Genomic DNA, 6,694 nt, shown 5'->3' on the forward strand with positions numbered 1-6,694 from the left:
TCGTGTCTGACCGGGCTATTATTCAATGCCGAGGCCTTCTCGAAACCATTCAAATCTGTCTCGTGCAAGGGGCTTCGTGAAACCATCCGCTATCTGTTCTGACGTTGGGATATACTTGAGTTCCACTGTCCCGGCATCTTGGACTTCTCCTTGCCACTTTCGCTGGATTTCCATATGCTTTGTACGCGAATGATATTGAGGGTTTGAGGCCAGCGCAATGGCTCCCTGGTTGTCGCCGCAAATGATCGTTGCCCGTTGTCCCTGGCCCATATTCAGCTCGTGAAGGAGTCTTCTCAGCCAGATAGCTTCCTTGGTTGCTTGTGTCTGGCCTATGAATTCGGCCTCGCAGGTTGACAGGGCAACAACATTCTGGCGCTTTGATTGCCAGCTGATTGCTCCACTTCCAATGTTGAAAAGATATCCTGCCGTCGAGCGCCTTGTCTGGCGACAGCCGGCCCAATCTGCATCCGTGAAGCCACGGAGCATCTGGAGCTGGCCTTTATATGCGAGACTGAGAGATTTGGTGCCTTTGAGGTATCGAAGGATTCGGCGGGCGAGCTTCACATGTTGTGGACCAGGATTTGCCAAGTATCTGCTTGCCGCCGAGACAGCGTATGCGATATCGCCTCTAGTCCCAAGCATGACATACATCAGCGATCCGATCACGCGCTGGTATTCATTCTTCATATTCGACGGGCAGATGTATTCAGGGCCGTTTTCTGGTAGAGGTGAGGTGTCGATGGGTGTGCTGACAGGAGCACAGTCCAGCATCCCGAATTGCTGAAGGACTTTGCGCACGTAAGCCTCTTGGCTCAGATAGAGGATTCTGTTCTGCCGATCTCGTCGGATAGTCATGCCGAGATAGTAGCTGCAGGGGCCAAGGTCTGTCATATGAAAACGGTTTCTGAGGCTTCGCTTGATCTTCTTTATCTCTGCAATGCTTGGTCCGATGATCAAGAGGTCATCGACGTATACTGCGATGTACATGCTGCTCCGAACAAAGATACTGAGATCGGCGTTGATGGGCTCAAAGCCAAGATCTCGAAGGAAATTGGTCAGCGTCTGATACCAGATACGAGGTGCTTGCTTCAGGCCGTAGAGTGCCTTGCGAAGCTTGCAGACCCTCGATGTGCCGTCTGTAGCGTGATGAGGCTGTTCAACAAAGATCTCATGGTCTATCTCGCCGTATAAGAACGCTGTTTTGACGTCCATTTGTTCGATCTCGAGATCCAGAGCTGCGGCAATTGCGAACAAGGCTTTGTAGCTCATTGGTTTGACTACGGAAGCAAATGTCTGATCATAATCGACACCTTCTTCCTGCGTGAAACCTCTGACTACCCATCTGCACTTGTGGCGGACGATTTCTCCGCCTGATCCTCGTTTGAGTTTAAAAATCCACTTCCCGCTCAGGATTCGGCGATCCCTGGGAGGGTCAACCATTTCCCAAGTTTTGTTTTGTTTGAGTGATTGTATCTCTTCGATCATTCCCTTTTCCCATTCGAGCCAGCGTGGATCATTCTTGGCCTGTCGAAGGGACTTTGGTTCGAAGGGTTCTATCTCTTCCGCCGCAACAGCCAAGAAGGTTGGAATGACGTTCTTGTCGGGGATATTCATCAATGCGAGTTCTTCTTGGTCATAACCGGATGTGTCTCGAAAAGTTTGTGTGTCACGGAGCTTGAGTTCAGGGTGGCGTTCCAGTGAGTCTTTTTGCACTAAGTGTTTTGCACCACCCTCTCGTAGCTCGGAATAATCTAGCCAATCTGGGATTCGCCCTTGCTGAGCATCGCCTTGTTGCTGGTCGCTACCGGGTGGTGAGTCAAACCTAAGGGCGGAATCCTGTGAAGCAGGTGATAAGGGCCCGAAGGTATCATCACTCCGTGTAGGCGAAAAGGTTATAGCTCCTTGGCCAGCAACAGCGGGCTGCGAGGTCTTATCACTCGACTGAGGCAGATGCACTTGCACTATGTCGTCCCATGATCCAGGCTGTGTTTGCTCTTGTGGCGCCAGGGATGCCTGACGCCCCGAGGCTGGCACGGATGCATGTCGCATACTGGCCGACGGTTGGTTTATTAGTCCCACCGTCTCACTCCCCCCTGCGGCAGCAGCCGTTGCCACAGGAAAGCTCTGCTGTTTGGCTCCCACGTCTTGTATGGTCTGCGTGGAGGGAGTGTTGAGGACTTCATAAAATTCTGCATTTGGCGTACCAATGATTCTGCCGTCTTCTAGCAGGATGCGATAGTTTGTATTACCTTCGTATCCCAATAGTAGACATGGCCTTGTTCTTGGTCCCGTCAGCTTCTTTCTTTGTTTGGGTGGAATTAGATACTCTCCCTTGGATCCTATGACTCTCAGCCGTGACAGGTCAGGCTTGTCACCATACCAAGCTTGGTACGGAGTCATATTGCGTTTGGATGATGGGGATCGATTTGAGAGGAATGCCGCAGTTCGCGCAATCTCCGGCCAGAATTTGGGCGGTAGTTTCGCATGCCTGAGCGTTGGTCCGACTCGGTCGTAAATTGTCTTGTGGGCTCTTTCCGCTACCCCATTCTGCTGGTGCTGGTCGACGCCCGTGACTTCGGCTCGGATTGCCCTCGAGAAGAGGGTAAATTTCATTTCTTCTCCCACTTGTTCCGGGATCCGGTCAAGACGAATGCGCCTGCATTTGCGCTCAGGGCGCTCATTGTGGTCGAGGAAGTACCGCAAGGACTCCACGACGTATTCTTGCCGTTGTGGTATGGGGACGATCTCAACCCATCCAGTATGGTCGTCAACAATGGTTAGCCAGTAGCGACTACCATCAAGGCCCTCCTCAAAAGGTCCTGCAACATCGATATGGAGGAGTTCCATGGCGTATGTGGCTCTTTTGCACGCTTCTGAACGGCGATGGGGGTTTCAATCATTCTTCCCTGAAGGCATGCGTTGCAAGGTTGGCGTGGTGTATCGTCCTGAATGCCGTGAGCTTGCCTTTTGAGTCGTTGTATGTTCGCACCGCTCATGTGAGCGAGCCTATTGTGCCAAAGTGCCGATTGCGGGCTGACATGGTAGGCTGGAAAAGCAGGTTTCGACCATAGGTCGAGTGCGTAGACTCCATGATATTGGCTCGCAGTGAACAGATTTCTCCCATCTGATTTGTTCCGAATAAAGGCGCCATTTCTCGAGAAATCAATCTTTGCCCCCCGATTGAGAAGCTGCAGCACGGATATGAGATTCGCATGCGCAGTCGGGACAAACAAGACGTCATCTAGAACAAGCCATTTCTTTCTTCCTCGTACATTGCACAAGATATTTGCCACTCCTATGCCGGAAGGAGCCGTTGAGGTATCGACGCTTCGCAATGGTGGACCGTCATATTTGTCCATCTTAACGAATCTCAAGGCATTGTTACAGACGTGCTGAGCACATCCGCTGTCCACGATCCAGGCCTCACTGATCGAGGGAGCCTTCGTGACCATCATGCTGGGAATGAAATCAAATGTGGCAACATTTCCTTCAACTTCGGCTCCGAATGCTGCATTGATATCCTGTTTTGAGGCTTGTGTCGCCATAAACGTCGGTCTTTTGGGGTCTCTCGGTCCTTCTGAATCGTCGTCTTCATGATCCGTACTGGCCCGCCTCTTTGATGAATTACGATGGTCCGCATGCGCATCTTTGGGGTTTGATCTGCGCGTCGTTCTCTCCTTTCCTTGGTCCCTCGGTTTAGGGTTCTTCTTGAAACACTGCGGCTCTCTGTGATAGGGTTTTCGACAGAAAAGACAGAAGGGGACATTGTTGATCTCGATCCGGCAAGTTTTCCCATCTGGAGACGGTATGACTTTCTTGTCTTCAAGTCTTCGACTGAGTGTGAAGGCAGGAAGGGCATTTGCATCTGCGGGTTGGTTGCCCAGCTGTCCTTTTCTGTGTTCCTCTTCAATGGCCTTGTTCTCAATGTAGTCGAATGTAGGAGCTGCTTTGGTGATATTTCCGTCCTCATCTCTATCATTGACAATGTCCATTTGCCGAAAGACATGGTCGCGGAAACTCTCATATTCTGGACCTAAGGCATGGAGGAAGAAGAAAGTTCGTTCAATCTCAGAAGTGACACATGCGGGGTCGAGTAAAAGTTTCTCGGCATGGATCTTTCTGATCTCGGCCCCGAGGGCTTGTGCACTCCCACATTTTGCCCGGGTAAGTGACATGTACCTCCTCTGAAGATTCACGTATGTTCCTGAACCTTCCGGCTTAAAGCTTTCTTTGACCGCTTTGATCAGTGACTGGACTCGGGTGATTTCGAAGGCGTTTATCCGCTGAGCCGCATTGTGGGTCAGCTTTGCCGCGATCATTGCCGAGTAGAACGTCTGGCGGTGAGACCATTGCTGCGCCTCCTCTTCTTCCAGAGGTGGGATGGCTTCATCCTTAGCCACAGGAGATATTCGAAGAAACTCCTTGACTTTCTGGTTCCACTGTGACCAGTCGTTGGCATTATCGAGTGTTGGTATGGCATGATAGAATGTGCTCAAGCCTATTTGTTCAAATTTATTCGAATCCATCGTGGTGGTTTTCAGGGCTCTTCGGTGCTAAAGAATTCGGCACTTGACGAGCCACTTGAGTGAATTGAGTGGACAGAAGGCGTGCAGTTTGACAGCTCGGGAGACCGCGCCTCAAGACCGAATAGTTCCAGGCTTGATATCTCGCTGGGCGGACTAGAGCTGATGGAGTGGGAATAATCCGATGAGCCTGGAGTAGGCGTATGCGATGGAGGAATGTATTCACTGTCCGATAGGTCGTATGGTTTGAGGTGATTGCGATACGACTCGAAGAAATGAGGAAAGCGGACGCGGTCAACCATATATCGTGGCTTTCGCTCTTGAAAGGTTGTCGGTCTGTTTGGTCGGAGGTTGTACCGATTTGAGTTATTCCCATTTGAGGTCAACGGTGCATGTCCAATCTCAGTGCTTGTTGAGTTGAGGTGATTTGGACCCTGCTCTGGACTGGAGAACGAAGGTCGAACTTGACGTGGAGAACTGTGTCCTGTGATATGCCGGGAGTTGGCGATAACAGGCGCAGCAGCGATCGCCCGGCGAGTGCGCTCTTCCAGAGGTAAACGCCTATAGGCCCCGCCGAGTGCGTGTCGGGAAAGTAATGGAAACTTCGCTTTTTGGATTTGCGAGAAGCGCCACTGGCGGATATATCGAAGATAGCATACCAAGTTGAGCTCTTCTTCAGTCCATCTGTGTCCCTTGTATGATCCTTTCCTTCTCGTCATAGGGCAAAATAGTGGAATGTCCTTTTCCGAGAATGCCAGGGATTTGAGAGGAAATGGATTCCTAGCATGCTACAGAGAGCAGGTCGTTTCTGGTGGCAATGTGATACGTCTGGAGCGGTGTGACGTTTGTAGCGGTGTAAGACGATGTTGTCTGTTGTGAAACATGTCTATAGACCATCATTGGTCTAACGACTTTCTGTAGCGGTGTGGTGGCTTTGTCAGCCTTGTGAGACGATTTCGCACAATTCGTTTGCCTGTTGATCCTCAGAAAAAATGTCTTCTCGGTTGAAGAACTAAATGAGAAATTCCAGTTCAGTCAATATATGTATGAAGCTTTCACTTAAGGGGGAAACTTAGGAGTAGAAAGTATTCTCCAGTTTGAGGTGAGCATTGCCGGGCTCATAACCTGTTGATTTATAGTGATGCTTCAGTGTTTATGTTGTTTAGGGGAGTTGATTGTCTAAGATACAGGTAGACTGGTGAACAGGTATATAGGCATGCACGTGATCCCAGCCCACATGATTATCCCAGTAACCGTGATATTTCAACAGGCGGGTTGTCATTTGGGCAACCCAACCCAAGACCCAAATGGGTACCCTTGATAACCCAAAAAGGCAAAAAAAGCTGACTTATCACTTTACATTAAATTATGCAGTAATTTTCGATTACATAATGGTATCGATTGTGTTCTCCTGGTCTACGGCTGAGAAGATTTGGAACAAATATGATGGACGAAGAACATAAGATTGGCTAACTATAAAGACTAGTATATCTCATAACCTCGCAGTCGGCTCGAGGGCATTGTCACCCGACCAGAAGATCTCTTCTGGCTTCTCTCACCCAACTGCGTGATTGGAGGCGGAAGTAAATCTGCTTCCTCGGATTCAACCACCTCTTCCTCCATACCCTCTTCCTCCATACCCTCTTCCTCTTGTTCCAGGTCGTAAGTCTGGCTGTCCATGGTGCTCCGACCAGTCTCTGCCAGCGTACACTCCGCTTGATATGGCTCCTCGAGCTCAAAATTACCCTCGAAGTCCTCGCTCTCTTCAATTTCTTCATCGTCGCTGATCGGCTCTGCATCCTCTTCAATTGCCTTCAGCGCTTCATCCTCTTCAAGTGCCTCTTGGCTGTCGCTCTCCAATGGTTTCTCCAGACGGGTCAGTTGCTGTCCCTCTAGTGTGAACTTTTCTGAGCACATATACATCATCAAGTCTTGAATAGTCGCTTCATGAAGAGATCCTCGACGGTAATGACAAATGTCTCGTGCACTATTGAAAAGCCTTTCTACGCCCGCGCCGGTGGCAGGGACCGAAAGCAAGTCTCGTGCAAGCCGAGAGAGCACCGGGAACTCGTATTCGTGTTCCTTCCAATAAAGCCGCGGTGATACCGGGACATTTGCTATCAGAAGTCAGTCAGTCGTTCTAGTACAGTATGCCAGTTGCTCGTACCTTC

The sequence above is a fragment of the Penicillium argentinense genome (genome assembly GCF_028826775.1).
Source record: "Penicillium argentinense strain IBT 30761 chromosome Unknown utg000003l_segment0_segment0, whole genome shotgun sequence".
Taxonomy (NCBI): domain Eukaryota; kingdom Fungi; phylum Ascomycota; class Eurotiomycetes; order Eurotiales; family Aspergillaceae; genus Penicillium; species Penicillium argentinense.